At 37.6% G+C, this 19180-nt stretch overlaps 1 protein-coding gene across 1 annotated transcript in view; it reads left to right on the forward strand.

The window, feature by feature from the left end:
* The window catches only part of SPEF2 (sperm flagellar 2), a 305327-nt gene that overhangs the window by 255365 nt on the left and 30782 nt on the right, over positions 1–19180 (forward strand). The gene's annotated exons all lie outside the window — the stretch shown is intronic.

Below are 19180 nucleotides of genomic sequence, written 5' to 3' on the forward strand. Positions count from 1 at the left end.
CACATCACCAAAAATCTGTGTCCCTAGCCTGCCACAGTCCCTCAAAGTCTTAGAGACTGATTTGCTATTCCTTTTTTTCTCCTTCACTTTACAAGTTCATATGTTTCATTTATCTGGATTCCATTTATGGGTGAAATTATAGTTATCTTTCAAATCCTTACTCACTTAACTAAGTATTATAAACTCTATTTTTATCAACTTTGCCCAAAAGGAAGCAATATCACATTTTCCAATAGTAGAATATCATTCCCTTTAGTGAGTACATATCCCATAACTTCCTTATTCAGTCATCTGTAAATGGGCATTTAAGTTGTTTCTACTCCTTCCCTATTGTGAATAAGCCTAAAGAAATTTTAGTAACCTCAATGTCTAATAATCAACTCTCTAAGAGTAGCAGTGATAGCAAGGAACACAGGGCAATGGGTAAGTTTTTTTGTTTGTTTGTTTTGTTTACTTTTAATCACAAAAGTAGTGGATATTTTTTTTTTCTTGACGATTTAAGTTTGACTTGTCTTGTGGGAAATAGTCAGAAACATCCAATCTGATATCACATGTGCAGAAGAAAGTATAAGTTGGTGTTTGTAGGCTTATTTTTGAATTAGTGAATGAAGACTTCTCAAAGTATATAAAATTATGTATAACCTGGTAACATGATACCTGTCCTTTGAGCTGGGAAGGTGTGATATAACTTGTGACCTTTACCAGAATAATTTTGATGGAGTGCTAAATCCATCTTGAAGATGCTGGTGAAGCAAAAAACTTATAAGAAAATAAAGTAAAATATGCCTATCAATTTTTCAGGAACAAGGGAGTAAAAATGAAATTTCATAGCAAAGAAGGACTAGAATTACTTATTTTGTGCTTACTAGTTGAATTAATCTTATTGTTCATCATTTCACTTTGCTGGTAGTCACAAAAGATGGAAACATGGTTCTGCTTTTAACAAAAGAAGATATTATCTGTGTACATCCTATAAATTTCACCATTGAAACATCCTTGCATCTCTTTATTTCTCTTAATTAATGGCATAGCTATAGAAAATCCTGATGTTCTCATGTTCAGGTCAGGTAATGGAAATAGAATGTACATTTTGAGGAAGTACTTGAAGGCTGCTCAAGACATTTTAGTTGAATGAACTCTAATATATTTACTTTCCAGATATTAGAATATGTGAATTTTATCCTTACCGTGAACTTATAAGGATGACTTCACTTAAAAGCAATGACAGCAGAGCAAAACATACTCTATTTGTTTAAGATTTTAAAGTATGAATTATGAAATTATATAATATTGCTATTTACAAGATGTGCCACAGGATATAAAATGAAATATTATTTTGCAAAAATATGAAATAAACTAAGGGTGTTGTCATTTTGCTTGCCAAAGTTCTGAGTCAAAATCAGAAAGTACCAAAACAAACAAGAAATGTAAATTTTTTTACTGTCATTTTTTTTTCCTTTATTGGGGGGGTTAATGTTTTATAATCAACAGTAAAGTACAATAGTTTATACATGCATAACATTTCCAATTTTCCACTTAACAATACAACCCTCACTAGGTACTCTGCCAATCATGTTCTAGGACCTGAACCCTCACCCCCCCCCACCTCAGAGTCTTTTATTTTAATGCAATACAAAAACTTCAGTCCAAGTTCTGCTTAGTCTTTTCTCTTCTGCTCTTGTTTTTCAACTTCCGCCTGTGAGTGAGGTCATCCCATATTCATCCTTCTATTTCTGACTTATTTCACTTAACATAATTTCTTCAATATCCATCCAAGATGGACTGAAAATGTTGAAATCACCATTTTTAATAGCTGAGTAGTATTCCATTTCGTATATATACCACAACTTGCTCAGCCACTCATATGTTGTTGGACACCTGGGTTGCTTCCAGGTTTTATTTATTACAAATTTTTCTGCTATGAACACAGGCATACACAAATCATTTTGGATGGTTGTGTTTGGTTCCTTAGGATATATTGTCAGTAATTACAGGGTCATAGGATAGATCCATTTCTAGCCTTCTGAGAGTTCTTCAGACTGCTCTCCATAGGGGTTGTACTAATTTATATAATCATAGCCAATTTATATAATTTAACTAATTTATATAACCAGTGCAAGATGGTTAATTTGTCCCCATAACCACTCCAGCATTAGTTGCTTCTATCTTTTCTGATATATGACATTCTTACAGGAGTCAAGTGGTATCTCATTGTTGTCTTTATTTACATTTCTCTGGCAATCAATAACTTGAAACGTTTTTTCATATGTTTCTTGGCCTTTCAGATCTCTTCTGTGGTGAATATTCTGTTCATCTCCTCTCCCCATTTTTGGATGGGGTCATTTGTTTTCTTGTTGTTGGGTTTGGCAAACTCCTTATATATTTTGGTTATTAGCCTTTTGTCTGATGTATAGCATGCAAAGATCTTCTCTCATTCTGTGAGGGGTCTTTTTGTTTGGGTATTGGCTTATTTATTTTTTTGTAATGTATGCTTTGCATTTATTTATTATTTATAAAGTGGAAGTATTGATAAGACCATAGATTAAGAGAGGTACAATTCCATATAATTCTCACCACCAGAACTCTATACCCAATACCCTCCCTTGAAAGCTTTCCTATTCTTTGTCTCTCTGGAAGTATGGGCCAAGAATCATTATGAGGTGCATAAAGTGAGTGGTCTGGCTTCTATAATTTCTTCCCCACTGAACATGGGCATTGATAGGTCGATCCATACTACCAACCTATGGAGGTCCTCTCTTTCCCTAGTGGGATCTGGGGAGATGGAGTTCTAGAATACATTGCTGGGGTCATCTGCCCAGGGAAATCAGGTTGGCATCATGATAGTGTCTGGAATCTGGTGGCGGAAAAAGAATTATTGGGTATTGGTTTCTTTTACTGTGCAGAAACTTTTTAATTTCATATAGTCCTACTGGTTTATTCTTGCCTTAATCTTCTTTGTAACTAGATTCATTTCATTGAAGATGTCTTTAAAATTTATGTGGAAAAGAGTTCTGGCAATATTTTCCTCTATGTATTTGATAGTTTCTGGTCTAATATCCAACTCCTTGATCCCCTTAGAATTTCCTCTTGTGTTTGGTGAATATAGTGGTTCAGTTTCCATTTTCCTGACTATATTGCCTGATAATTTCCAAAAGCTTCCTGCTGGATTCTTTAGGTTTTTATATTTATCCTATCATGTCATCTGAAAATAAGGAGAGTTTTGACTTCTTTTCTTCCAATCTATATCTCTTTAATTCCTTGCTTCTGCCTGATTGCTATGGCAAGAACTTCCAACAGTATATTGAATAGTAATGGTGATAGTGGGCAGCCTTGTCTAATACCTGATCTGAGGAGGAATGCATACAGTTTTTCACCATTGAGTATATATTGGCTGTAGGTTATCTGTATATAGACTCCAGTATCTTGAGATATTTTCTATTTATTCCCATTTTTGTAGTGTTTTGATCATAAAAGTGATGTTGGATTTTGTCAGCCATGTGTTTTTTGATCTTGCATTTATTAATGTGGTATATCTAGTTGATTTAGTTATGTAAATTAAAACAACCTTGCATCCCTGGGATAAACCCTACTTGGTCATGCTGAACAATATTTTTTATATACTGCTGTATCCAGTTGTCTAGAATTTTTTTTCAATATTTTAGCATCATTGTTAATCGGAGATATTGGTCTGTAGTTTTCTTTTTTTGGTTGTGTCCTTGTCTGCTTTTGGTATCAAAGTGATGTTGGCTTCATAGAAGCTGAAAGTGAGTATTCCTGTGCCTGCAATCCTCTGGAAGACTTTTAAAGGGAGAGGTATTAACTCTTCCATGAAAGTTTTGTGTAACTCATTTGTATAACCATCTGGTTCACGACTTTTATTATTGTGAAGGTTTTTGATAACTGTTTCTATTCCTTTGGATGTGACTGGCCTGCTCATCTTTTCTAGTTCCTCTTTAATTTTGAAAGTTTGTAGGTACCTAGGAATTGTCCATTTCTTCCAGGTTCTCTAGCTTGGTGGCATAGAGTTGTTCATAGAAGCCTCGCTTGATATGTTGAATTTCTGTAGTGTCTGTTGTGATATCTCCTCTTTCATTTACAATCTGATTTATTTGGGTCTTCTCCTTGTTTTGTTCTGTGAGTCTAGCTAAAGGTTTGTTGATTTTTTTCACTCTTTCAAAGAACCAACATTTACTTTTGTTGGTCTTTTGTATGGTTTTCTTATTTTCAATGTCATTTATTTCTGCCCTAACTTTAGTTATTTCTGTCCTTCTGGGTTCTTTAGGGTTCCTTTGTTCTTCTTCTTCTAGGTCTTTAAGGTGTCTGAGAAGATTTTTATGCATCCATCTAGTTTGAATGACAGTCTAGCAGGATACAGCAATCTTGGTTGAAAGCCTTTCTCATTGAGCACTCGATAGATATCTTGCCATTCTCTTCTGGCCTTTAGAGTTTGTGTAGAGAAATATGCTTATAATTTTATAGATTTCCTCTGTAGGTTACTCTGTTTTTCTCTTGAAGTGTTCGAGATCCTTTCTTTGTCCTTATTCCTTTTCATTCTAAATATGATGTGTTTTCGCCTCTGTAGGTCTGAATTAATTCTGTTTGGGACCCTCTGGAATTCTTGAATCTTAATGTCCTTTATGTAGTTTAGAGTAAGGAAGTTCTCAGGTTCTATGTCCTATAGAATGCTTTTTTTTCTCCTTCCTTTCTTCTTCTGGTAAGCTAATAATGCATATATTATTTCTTTTGAAGTCATCCTATATATCTTTGTTGTTGTTTTCAGTATCTCTTAATCTCTTTTTTAGTTCTATTACTTCTTTCTATTTTGTTACCCCATTCTGATACTGTAGTAGCTTCATCTAGTTGTGCTATTAACTCAGCTATCTCAGCCTTCATCTCTCTAATTACCTTGAGATAACTAGTGTTTTCTTTTAGAGTCTCATTTGTTGTTTGCCCAGTTCTAATAATATTATTTTCAAAAGCTTTCCTCAGTTGCCCTCATTTTCATGTGCTTCTACCTTTTTGTGACTTTTTTCCTGTTTCATTTCTCCAATGTTTCTTCTGGGTTTAACCATTATATCTGATGTGTTATTAGGTCTGTCCCTCACTACTTTCCAATCCACTGATCCCACTTGCATGGATTGACCAAATAAGGTACTTGAGAGTTCACAGTTTTGGATCCTAACGGTTGTATCAGTGTTATCTCAATCCCTGAGGTGAAGCATAGTGGCTGAACCTCTTATGTTGTGTTATTTATCTTTCTTGCAGGCTATGGGAGCCTGAGGGCTTTTTAACTATAAGTAGATTTTTTTAAACTTAATTACTCACTGGTGACCAAGTGATAAAACTTGGTGGAGGATAGTGGTTATGAAAAAGAGATTCCCATGCCAAAGTCCCAGGCCCAATTCACTGCTCTTCCAGCAGCCAATGCCAGCCAGGCAGCACTTTGGTCCTGTGATTCTCTTAACAATTCCTGTTGTACTCTGTGTGTTCTGAGTCAATTATTACCATGTCTCCCAATTTATCAGGAGAACAATGTGGAAAGTCTCCCATTGTATCCCCCCCCCCCTCTGCCGCCCAGACCAGTTCTCTGCCTAGGGCCTCCCTGCTGCTGCTCCTGTCTCCTAAGAGAAATAGTTGGAGACTCACAGTTGATATTTGTAAGACCTAGGGAATCCTCTCCTCCCTTCAGCAGTCTTTTTGTCTTTTTGTTGGTAAAACTCAGAATGGAGACAACTGGCAAACTAGTACCAACTGCTCCTGAGTATGGAATTTTAGCCCCAGGAATCTCTCCTTAAGCCCCTTTCTGTTCATGAGCCACACATGTTTGCACTCACCTGTGACTTGGTGATTCCCCAAAGTCGTCCTAGTCTTTTCTTGTTGTGTTCTCAGTTGATCCTCTTTGCTACTTCTAGTTGATTGGGAAGAGTGAAATGCAGCTGCTGCTACTAGTAAGCCTCACCTCTGGAAGTCTGTGGGTCTAATGTGTGTTTGAAAATGGATGGTTGATCCCCGGAAGCTCGTCTGTCAGACTCCCCTTGGCATGCCAGCCTTGTGGTTGAGCGAGATGTAGCCAGCATATGTAGGGTAATTCCAACCTTCCTATCAGCCTTTTTGCATCACCCCACCCCTACTCCTTCTGGTGGGCTTCGCCTTCCTTATATTTCTATTTCCCTATTCCTGCATCACCATCCATACCTTCTCATTACCTTGCTCTCTTTTCTCTTATAAGGAGATATTGGTCTCATTGGCCAGCTGGCTATTTCCCCTGAACAGCTACCCCATTATAAACTTGTAACTGCATCAATAAAAATGTCCCATTCTCTGCAGCGGTACCCTAAGGAGGTTTATGTATTGTCTGCCACCACAGTACACTAGAAGACCCCTTAGAAAACTCACTTCTGCCTCTGCTAGCCCATGGTTCCCCACTTTCTGCCTGTCTCCTGTTGGCCAAAAGGCCAGGTGGGGAAGTGGGGGCCCACTGGCTTGTTCACACCCAAGGAACCCTGACAGAAGTCCATCACATATTTATTAAAGCCTAAGTTGTTTGCATGTGGTTCATTATTTTCTGATTTTTTTATATCTGTGCTTTAATTTGTACTTATTTTAATTTCTGTAGCATCAAGTAGGATTTATCCCAGGAATGCAAGGCTGGTTCAATATCAATGTCAATTATCATAATAATAAAAGAAAAATCAGAAACCACATAATTATCTCAATAGATGCAGAGAAAGCCTTTGACAAAATCCAACACCCATTCATGCTCAAAACATTATAAAAAATTGGTATAGATGGGAAATTCCTCAAGATAGTGGAGTCCATATACAGCACGCTACCGCCAATATCATACTCAATGGATAGAAACAGAAAGCATCCCCCCTCAGTTTGGGGACTACACAGAGCTGTCCATTATCACCATTACTCTTCAATATAGTATTGGAAGTTCTTGCCATAGCAATCATGCAAGAGAAAGAAATCAAAGGAATACAGATTGGAAAGGAAGAAGTCAAGCTCTCATTATTTGCAGATGATATGATAGTGTACATAGGAAAACCTAAAGAATTCAGCAGAAAACTACTGGAAGTTATTAGGAAATATAGCAAGGTGTCAGGCTGTAAAATCAATGTATACAAATCAGTGGCATTTCCTTATGCAAATACTAAATCCAAAGAAGAGGATATCCAGAATTCACTCCCATTCACTGCTGCAGCAAAATCAACAAAATATCTAGGAATAAAGCTGAACAAAGAAGTGAAAGACTTGTATACTGAAAACTATGAGTCACTATTTAAGGAAATAGAAACTGATACCAAGAAATGGAAAAATATTCCATGCTCATTGACTGGAAGAATTAATATTGTCAAAATGAATTTTCTCCCCAGAGCCGTATACAAATCTAATGTGATACCTATCAAAGTTCCACTAAGCTTCTTTAAGAGAATAGAACAAAAACTACAATCATTTATCTGGAACCAGAAAATACCTGGAATCACCAAAACAATCTTAAGGAAAAGAAACAGAAATGGAGGTATCACAATCCCAGATCTTAAACTATATTATAAGGCCATCTTAATAAAAATTTCTGGTACTAGAACAAAAATAGGTACAAAGACCAGTGGAACAGAATTGAAAACCCAGAACTAAACCCCTGCACCTATGGACATCTAATTTCTGATAAAGGGGCCTACATTTTTATATAAATGGTGCTGGGAAAAGTGGGTTGAAACATGCAGAAAAATTTAACTGAACCACATTACCTCACCAGAAACAAAAATCAACTCCAAATGAGTCAAGGATCTGGATGTTATATCAAATACTTAGAGGAAAACAATCGTGGAACATTTTACCACCTAAACCTTAAGGATATTTTCGATTATACCCAATTGCAAGAAGACTAAAACAAACAAAAAAATATCAATGGGACTACATCAAATTGAAAAGCTTCTTCATAGCCAAAGAAACTTTCACACAAACAATAAGATCCCTCACAGAATGGGAGAAGATCTTCACATGCCATACATCAGACAAGAAACTAATAACCAAAATATACAAAGAGCTTAGCAAACTTAACAACAAAAAATCAAATGACCCCATCCAAAAGTGAGCAGAGGATATGAACAGAATATTCACTACAGAAGAGATCCAAAAGCCTAAAAAACACGTGGAAAATTGTTCCAGGTCAATGATTGTCAGAGAAATGCAAATAAAGACAACATTGAGATACCACCTCACCCCAATGAGAATTGAATACATAAAAAAATGACAGCAGAAACAAATGCTGGAGAGACTGTAGGGACAAAGGAACCCTTCTGAACTGCTGGTGGGAATGTAAATTGGTCCAATCTCTGTGAAAAGCAGTCTGGAGAATGCTCATAAGGCTAGATATGAACCCAGTAATTCCTCTCCTAAGAATATACCCAAGGGGGTTCCCAGAAGATGGCGGACTGAGAAGCTGCTAGTGGCTGAGCTCTGACCACATCTCCTGGAAACGGTAGGATTTTCTGCCTTTAGTAGGCCAGTCAATAAGGGATCCTAGTGGTCACACCAAGGCGGTGACTATAACTTAATTTGGGTTAAGAATTAGAGTAGGAAAAAAGGGGAAAAAATTTTTTTTCTTCCTTTTAATTTCTAAGCATACCTCCTTCCCTGCCCCCCGCCCAACCATTCCCTGCTAGGAGCTCCTTTTCTTTACCAAATTCCTGTCCCACCAGGGAGTATCATTCATTCTAAGTCTATACCCTTCTGAAACCTCTGGCCTTTTTTCTTTCTAAGTAGCCAACCCCCCCACCTCACCCTGCATAGCTAATTAAATAATTAAAAATAAATACATAAAAAAAACCCTTTCCTTTCACTGCCCTTTTATGACTGTTCTTTTTCTTATCTTTTTTCTCTCTCTCTCTTTCTTTTTTTTTCTTCTTTTTCTCATTCTTGTCATCCTTCTTCCTTAATCCTACAGCTTCCAAACTCACAGCCCCCAGACCCCACGCCACCAAACAGTGTGCTTTTTTGAGTTCACTGATACACATTTGGGAATTTCCTTTCACTGCTCTTTAATTACAGCTCTTTTTCTTATCTTTTCCCTTTTCTCTCTCTTGCCTCTTTTTTTTTTTTGTCTTGTCATACACTCTTCCTTCTTCTTTGCCTTTCTGAATTTGTGAATTATTTTGGGGAAGAAATCTGACTCAGAGTGAACTCTCTATATGTGTATCTCTGCTCTAGTTCCCTTTCCCCTCTTGTTACCCCTATAATATACAATGGATAGTAGATTTGCATAAATGTCTATTCTAGCTATCCTTTCTGTCTTTTCTCTTTCTTCAATGGGATTTGGTTACTATTTATTCACAGACTGGAGAAATCGTTTGGCTAATTGGTAATGATTAAACTGCTTCAATACTTGCTTCAGTTGCTACTGTAATTCCAGAGGTTGGTGAGTGCAATTGTCATAAAGGTATTTAGTACAGTGTTACTTGTACTCAAGACACAACAACTGAGGAACAACAGAGCATTAAAAAAAAGAAACACATAAATAAAAAAATGGGTAGATCAAAAACAAAAAAAACTACTACTCCAATGAATGAAGACAAGAGCCCAGAAGAAACTACAAATCAGCCAGAAGTAACCATAGATAAGAAAAGTATGCAAGCAATAATAAACTTATTAATCACAGAAATGAAAACAACATTGGAGGAAAGGAATGGCAGTATGAGGAAAACAACAGTTGAGACCCCCAAGGAAAATACTGATTATCTTGAGGCAATCAGAGAACTGAAAGCTGAAATAGCTGTAATGAAGAAAGAAGCTGAGGAAAGGGAAAGCAGACTAACAGAAGCAGAAAACAGAATTAGTCAGACAGAGGATGAGTTAGAGAAAACAAAGAAAGAGGTGAAAGAGCTTAAAAAGAGATTGAGAGACACTGAAAACAACAACAGAGACATATGGAATAATCTCAAAAGAAGTAACATTCGTATAATTGGCCTGCCAGAGGAAGAAAGAGAGGAAGGGGAAGCAAATATTCTACAGGAAATAATAGAAGAAAACTTCCCAGACCTGAATAACAGAAAGGACATCTAGATTCAAGAGGCCCATAGAGTACCAAACAGAATCAACCCAGACCTGAAGACACCAAGACACATCATAGTCACAATGAGAAGAAGTAAGGATAAAGAAAGGATCCTACAGGCTGCAAGAGAGAAACAAAAAGTCACATACAAGGGAAAACCCATAAGATTATCTGCAGACTTCTCCACTCAAACTCTAAAAGCCAGAAGGGAATGGCAAGATATCTATGGAGCCCTGAATGAAAAAGGGTTTCAACCAAGGATGATATATACTGCTAGACTTTCATCCAAACTAGATGGAGGGATCAAAACCTTCTTAGACAAACAACAGTTAAAGGAGGCAACCATCACCAAACTGGCCCTGAAAGAGGTTCTAAAAGACCTCTTATAAACAAGAACATCACTATAATACTTGCAATATATCAGAGCAAACAAAAATTTTTTTGAACAGTGTTACTAAAATACATCAAAATGATAATATCAATAAATGTCAATGGCTTAAACTCACCCATCAAAAGGCACAGGGTGGGGGGATGGATCAGAAAACATAACCCAACCATATGCTGCTTGCAAGAATCCCATCTGTCACAACAAGATAATCACAGACTTAAAGTGAAAGGATGGAAAACTATCATACAGGCTAATGGACCATAAAAAAGGGCAGGAACAGCCATTCACATCTCAGACACAATAGATTGTAAATTATATTAAGAAATAAAAGATAGGCAAGGACATTACATAATGATTAGAGGATCAATCAGCCAGGAAGACTTAACAATTATTAACATCTATGTATCCAATGAGGGACCATCTAAATACATCAGGCACCTACTGAAAGAATTTCAAATACATCAATAGTGATACAATAATAGTGGGAGACTTCAATACCCCACTCTCACACTTAGACAGATCAACAAAGCAGAGAACCAATAAAGATACAAGAGAATTAAATGAATAGATTGATAGACTAGACCTCTTGGACATTTTCAGAGTCCTTCACCCCAAAAAGCTGGAATACACCTTCTTTTCAAGTCCACATAACATATACTCAAGGATAGACCACATGTTAGGCCACAAAGACAGCATCAATAAATTAAAGAGCATTGAAATCATCCCAAGTATCTTCTCAGACCACAGTGGAGTAAAACTAACATTTAACAACAAACAGAAAATTATTAAAAGTCACAGAATTTGGAAACTAAACAACATACTCCTTAAGAACCACTGGGTCAGAGACTCACTCAGCAGTAAATTCAAATGTTCCTGGAATCAAATGAAAATGAAGACACAACCTATCAAAATATTTGGGACACAGCTAAAGCAGTACTGAGAGGGAAACTTATAGCCATACAATCACATATTAAACACCAAGAAGAAGCTCAAATGAACGACCTTACTGCACACCTCAAGGACTTGGAGGAAGAGGAACAAAGGAACCCTAAAGCAACCAGAAAGACAGAAATCACTAAAGTTAGAGCAGATATAAATAACATTGAAAATAAAAGAACCATACAAAAGATCAATGAAGCCAAATGTTGGTTCTTTGAAAGATTAAACAAAATTGACAACCCACTAGCCAGATCACCAAACAAAAAAGAGAGAAGACTCAAAAAATAGAATTGTAAACGATGGAGGAGATATCACAACTGACACCACAGAAATCCAGAGAATCATGTGAAACTTCTATGAAGAACTATATGCGACCAAGCTAGAGAATTTAGAAGAAATGGAACAATTCCTAGAAGCATATGCCCTTCCAAAACTGAACCAAGAAGAACTACAAAATCTAAATGCGCCAACCACAGACAAAGAAATTGAAACCATTATTAAGAATCTCCCCAACAACAAAAGTCCTGGACCAGATGGCTTCACAAACGAATTCTACAAAACTTTCAGGAAACAGTTAGTACCCATACTTCTTAAGCTTTTCCATAAGATTGAAGAAACAGGAATACTCCCTTCCACCTTCTATGAAGCCAACATCACCCTGCTACCAAAAGCTGATAGGGACAGAACAAAAAAGGAAAACTACAGACCAATATCTCTGATGAACATAGATGCCAAAATATTAAACAAGATCTTGGCCAACCGGATATAGCAGCATATCAAAAAGATTGCTCATCACAACCAAGTGCGATTCATCCCAGGAATGCAAGGCTGGTTCTACATACATAAGTCAATCAATGTCATTCACCACATCAATAAAAGCAAAGCCAAAAACCACATGATTATCTCAATAGATGCAGAGAAAGCCTTAGACAAAATCCAACACACATTCATGCTCAAAACTCTACAAAAAATGGGAATAGATGGGAAATTCCTCAAGATAGTGGAGTCTATATATAGCAAACCTACAGCCAACATCATACTCAATGGACAGAAGCTGAAAGCATTCCCCCTCAGATCAAGACTAGACAGGGCTGTCCACTGTCACCGTTACTCTTCAACATAGTATTGGAAGTTCTTGCCATAGCAATCAGGCAAGAGAAAGAAATCAAAGGAATACAGATTGGAAGGGAAGAAGTCAAGCTCTCACTATTTGCAGATGATATTATAGTATACATAGAAAAACCGAAAGAATCCAGCAGAAAACTACTGGAAGTTATTAGGCAATATAGCAAGGTATCTGGCTACAAAATCAATGTACAAAAATCAGTGGCATTTCTTTATGCAAACACTGAATCTGAAGAAGAAGACATCCAGAAATCACTCCCATTTACTGTTTCATCAAAATCTATCAAATACCTGGGAATAAAGTTGACCAAAGAAGTGAAAGACTTGTATGCTGAAAACTATGAGTCGCTACTCAAGGAAATAGAAACTGATACCAAGAAATGGAAAGATATCCCATGCTCATGGATTGGAAGAATAAATATCATCAAAATGAATATTCTCCACAGAGCCAGATACAAATTTTATGCAATCCCCTTCAAAGTTCCACCAAGCTTCTTTAAGAGAATAGAACAAACACTACAATCATTTATCTGCAACATGAAAACACCTAGAATTGCCAAAATCATCTTGAGGAAAAGAAACAGAAATGGAGGCATCACACTCCCAGACCTTAAACTATATTATAAAGCCATCATCATCAAAACAGCATGGTACTGGAAAAAAAAATAGGCACACAGACCAGTGGAACAGAATTGAAAGCCCAGAAATAAATCCCTGCACCTATGGACATCTAATGTTTGATAAGGGGGCCCAAAGGATTAAATGGAAAAAGGAGTCTCTCTTCAATAAATGGTGCTGGGAAAACTGGGTTGTAACATTCAGAAGAATGAAATTGAACCACTTTATCTCACCAGAAACAAAAATCAACTCCAAATGGATCAAAGACCTAGATGTCAGACCAGAAACAATCAAAAACTTAGAGGAAAACATTGGTAAAACACTTTCCCACCTACACCTCAAGGACATCTTTGATGAATCAAACCCAATTGCAAGGAAGACTAAAGCAGAAACAAACCAATGGGACTACATCAAATTGAAAAGCTTCTGCACATCCAAAGAAACTATTAAACAAACAGAGAGAGCCCTCACAGAATGGGAGAAGATCTTCACATACCATACATCAGACAAGAAACTAATCACCAAAATATATAAACAGCTCAGCAAATTTAGCACCAAAAAAGCAAATGACCCCATCCAAAAATGAGCAGAGGATATGAACAAAACATTCACTACAGAGGAGATCCAAAAGGCTAACAAACATATGAAAAACTGCTCTAGGTCACTGATTGTCAGAGAAATGCAAATTAAGACAACACTAAGATACCACCTCACTCCTGTAAGAATGGCATACATCAAAAAGGACAGCAGCAACAAATGCTGGAGAGGATGTGGGGACAGAGGAACCTTTTTACATTGCTGGTGGGAATGTAAATTGGTACAGCCTCTGTGGAGAGCAGTCTGGAAAACTCTCACAAGGCTAGACATGGACCTTCCATATGATCCAGTAATTCCTCTCCTGGGGTTATACCCCAAGGACTCCATAACACCCAACCAAAAAGAGGTGTTTACTCCTATGTTCATAGCAGCACAATTCATAATAGCTAAAACTTGGAAGCAACCCAGGTGCCCAACAACAGATGAGTGGCTGAGAAAGCTGTGGTATATATACACAATAGAATACTATGCAGCTATCAAGAACAATGAATCCATCTTCTCTGACCCATCTTGGACAGAGCTAGAAGGAATTATGTTAAGTGAGCTAAGTCAGAAAGATAAAGATGAGTATGGGATGATCCCACTCATCAAAAGAAGTTGAGTAAGAAGATCTGAAAGGGAAACTAAAAGCAGGACCTGACCAAATTGTAAGTAGGGCACCAAAGTAAAAGCCCTGTGGTGAGGGGTAGACATGCAGCTTCCTGGGCCAGTGGGGGGTGGCAGTGGGTGGGAGGGATGGGTCACAGTCTTTTGGTGGTGGGAATGGTGTTTATGTACACTCCTAGTAAAATGTAGTCATATAAATCACTATTTAATTAATACGAGAGGGGGAATATTAATTGTACGTCTCGAAATTTTTCAAAACAAAAACTAAATCTTTTCAAGATATAGGCTGTGTATTTGATATGCAGACTCTCTCAAAAGCCTAGACCAAGTAGATCAGAAGCAACCAATAGCACAGCTACATACAAGATACTGGGTACTGTACAGCAAACTATAACCAAAGGACTTTTCAAAGTTAACCCAATTACCAAATAATGTGATGATAACATTAACTATCCATTGTCTTTTTGAACCCTAAGACAGCAGGAACCTCACATCTCCACTATAGAGCCCCTACTTCTACCAGTCCTGAAACCCTTGGATAGGGCCCACTTTCCCATATGCCTCTCCCAATCCATATCAAATAATATTGCATCCGCCGATCAGAACCTAACCAATGCAACAATTGCCACCTCAACATGCTTCACCTCAGACTGTGTCCAGAGACTTCACGTGTGGAATGACAACCCTTCAGCTTCATTACTCGGGTGAGACCTTTCCTTTTATAGTACACTCTAATTTCATCTCAGTTGGTTCACTTTCTAACAAAGTCCCAAATCCTAGATATACACCAGTTTCTGTGAGAGAGAGCTTTTGTTTACACGTATCCATAAACTACTGCAAAATATATACCTGAAAGCAGAAGTACACTAGACTTTGCAGTGAGTACCTCCCTAACACTTCCTCTCCACTATTCCAAGCTTTGGGTCCATGGTTGCTCAACAATTTGTTTGGTTTTGTATATTAACTCTTTTTTCAATCACCAGGTTCTGGATGCCATCAATATGCTAGCCTGGCTTCCCTGGATTGAAGACCCCACCAATGTGTCCTGGCACTCAGCTTCCTCAGAGGCACACCCTACTAGGGAAACAGAGAGGCAGACTGGGAGCATGGACCGACCAGTCAATGCCCATGTTCAGCGGGGAAGTAATTACAGAAGCCAGGCCTTCTACCTTCTGCAACCCACAATGACCCTGGGTCCATGCTCCCAGAGGGATAGAGAATGGGAAAGCTATCAGGGGAAGGGGTAGGATATGGAGATTGGGTGGTGGGAATTGTGTGGAGTTGTACCCCTACTACCCTATGGTTTTGTTAATTAATCTCTCCTTAAATAAAAAAATTTAAAAAAAAGAATATACCCCAAGGATTCCATGATACCCACCCAAAAATATATATGTACACCTATGTTCATAGCTGCACAATTCGTAAAAGCAGAAACCTCGAAGCAAACCAGGTGCCCAACAACAGATGAGTGGCTGAGAAAGCTGTGGTATATTTACACAGTGGAATACTATGCAACTATTAAGAATAATGAACCCACCTTCCCCGAGCCATCTTGGATGGAGCTAGAAAGAATTCTGTTAAGTCAGAAAGACAAAGTTGATTACGGGATGATCCCACTCAAACATTCGTTGAGAAAGAACAGAAAGGGAAACAAAAAAGATCTGACTGAGTTTGTAGTAGGGCACCAAAGTAAATATCTCTGGGTGATGGGTGATAGTAGATGTTCAGCTTCATGGAGGTGGGGGAGGACACAAATTAAAAAAAAATTCAATGACCACTTCTTTTGTAAAGTCAAATTTGTTATTAATAATTTAGTAATTTTAAATTATCTCTAGAATTTAAAATATTTTATTTTTTCTATCTCATTTCTTATTTAAATATATTTATTTTCACTATTTTATTTATTTGATAGAGCCACAGAATAATTGGGAGGGAAGGGAAAATAGTGAAGGGGAGAGGAAGAGAAACACTGCTTCACTCCTCTCAAAACTTGCTCCCTGCAGGTAGGGCCTAGGGGTTTGAACCTGGGATTCTAGCATATTGTAGCATGTGCACACAACTAAGTATGACAACCTTCACTTACTTCTGACTTCTCTTTTCACTATATACATATGTTTCCCATCTCTATAAACTATTTAAATTTATTTTGACTTGGTAAATGAATGCCTTTATCCATTTATTATATCTGCTGCTTCATTTCTGTGCTTGTTTTCTGCTAAATATGGGTCTTATTTCCTAGCTTTTGTGAATTCCCAGGAATTTTATGTTGACTACCAGATACTCTAAGTGTTATATTGCTGATTCCTACTTTTATATACTGTTAAATATTTTAGGGCATAAAGTAATTTTATCATGAAATTAATTTCATCCAATTTAGAAAATATTAATATTTATATGGGTGGGTCCAAAGCAGCCTTTGCTGTAGGACTGAACTTTCCACACTACTAGTATAATATCCTCCTAGCAGTTTTTCTCTTTCTTTTTCAGTTGACACTAATGTTATCTCTAGGGCACACTGCTTGCACAATGAATCTGTCTCTTCCAGCAGCCATTTTTTTCCTTTTTATTTATTTGACAGAGACAGAGAGATTGAGAAGGAAGGTGATAGAAAGAGAAAGAGATAGAGAGAGAGAGAGAGAGAGAGAGAGACTTACAATATTGCTTCATCTCTTGTGATACTCTCCTAGTGAAGACAAAAGACTTTTGGGTTCCTGTACATGATAACATGTGCATCCCACCAGGGGTACTACTGCTTAGCCCTTCTGGCGGTTCTATCTACTACTCTCCATGGTGGCAACATGTACTATTTCCAGTCCTGTATGTGCCTTAGGAATTCCTCATTTTGTTCATTTCCTATAGATCTTTCTCTGTCTCCTGGTATTTCTTATCAGCATCTACATATTTCACTGAATTTCTCTGGGACTCACTCTTTATGTGTATGTGCATCGCAAATATTCTGCCTTGAAAATTTCTAGCTATTTTGATTGTCCTTACCCTCAAAATGTGTTTTCTCAATTTATTAAGACTGTCAAGCTCTATTTCAATGGCGTTTCCAGGTATTGCAGCCTTGAGATTTCTTCTAGACTGGAAGAAATATAGGATGCTTCATTTGTTTCCTTATGTCAGAAATTGCTTTTCCTATATTGCCTCTGTCATGTCTGATGAAAAAATACATCATATATGCCATTCATTTTTCTTATTTAAGGTAGAAAGATGACTCTGAACTTTGTTACCCTATCATATCCTAAAACAAAGTCATGTGTTTCTCTGTTCTCTCAAAGAGTGGAGCCTGCTTCCTTGACTCCTCTCTTCCCCCCAAGACACATTCACATGCAGAGCTTAGTCTTTGGGTCTAGACTTTTCCTGGTTAATGATCAAACACTTACTTAAAAAATCCCAAGCCTTTGCTGGACTTTAAACCTCTTCTGGGTCCTCCTTTCATACTACCCACATAGATTGCATCACCCACATCAGAACTTTGTCTCAACCAAAAAGAAAATCTAGCCCTTAACTTTGCATCTCCTTACAGACTATTCAATATCATTTCATCTGTCTCTCAAAAAAGAACTAATTCTTAAAAGTAAAGAAGGCATAAAGCATGGGGCAGAGTTGAGTTAGAAAGTCAAAGCTCTTGCAAGTCAGTAGTGCAAAGTGGACATCATCACTCTGCGAGACAGAACAAATATGAAAAAAAAAAAGAAAATAAATGATATGATAAAATGAGATGCATAGCATTTATACAAATTGAACTTTGTAGGACACAGATTTTTTTGCATTTTTTCTTTTTTATATAAGAAAGGATTAATGAACAAAACCATAGGGTAGGAATGGTACAATTCCACACAATTCCCACCACCCAATCTCCATATCCCACCCCCTCCCCTGATAGCTTTCCCATTCTCTATCCCTCTGGGAGCATGGACCCAGGATTGTTGTGGGTTGCAGAAGGTGGAAGGTCTGGCTTCTGTAATTTCTTCCCCGTTGAACATGGGTGTTGACTGGTCGGTCCATACTCCCAGTCTGCCTCTCTCTTTCCCTAGTAGGATGGGTCTCTGGGGAAGCAGAGCTCCAGGACACATTGGTGGGGTCTTCAGTCTAGAGAAGTTTGGCCGGCATCCTGATGACATCTGGAACCTGGTAGCTGAAAAGAGAGTTAACATACAAAGCCAAACAAGTTGTTGAGCAATCATAGACCCAAAGCTTGGAATAGTGGAGAGGAAGTGTTGGGGGGGTACTCACTGCAAAGTCTGGTGTACTTCTGCTTTCAGGTATATATTTTGCAGTAGTTTACGGATACGTGTGAACATATGCTCTCTCTCACAGAAACTGGTGTATATCTAGGTTTTGGGACTTTGTTAGAGAATACTATGAAAGGAAAGGTCTCACCTGAGTAATGAAGCTGAAGAGTTGTCATTCCACACGTGAAGGCTCTGGACACAGTCTGAATTGAAGCATGTTGAGGTGGCAATCGATGTGTTGGGTAGGTTGTGATCGGCGGATGCAATATTATTTGATATGGATTGGGAGAGGCATACGGGAAAGTGGGCCCTATCCAGTGGTTCCAGGACTGGGGGAAGTAGAGGCTCTATAGTGGAGATATGAGGTTCCTGCTGTCTTAGGGTTCAAAAAGACAATTGATAGTTAATGTTATCATCACATTATTTGGTAATTGGGTTAACTTTGAAAAGTCCTTTTGTTAGGGTTTGCTGTATAGTACCCAGTATCTTGTATATAGCTGTGCTATTGGTTGCTTCTGATCTACTTGGTCTAGGCTTTTGAGAGAGTGCATATCAATTACACAACCTATATATTGAAAAGATTCAGTTTGTGTTTTGAAAAATTTCGAGACA

Source organism: Erinaceus europaeus, chromosome 5 (genome assembly GCF_950295315.1).
Source record: "Erinaceus europaeus chromosome 5, mEriEur2.1, whole genome shotgun sequence".
In the NCBI taxonomy this organism is placed as follows: domain Eukaryota; kingdom Metazoa; phylum Chordata; class Mammalia; order Eulipotyphla; family Erinaceidae; genus Erinaceus; species Erinaceus europaeus.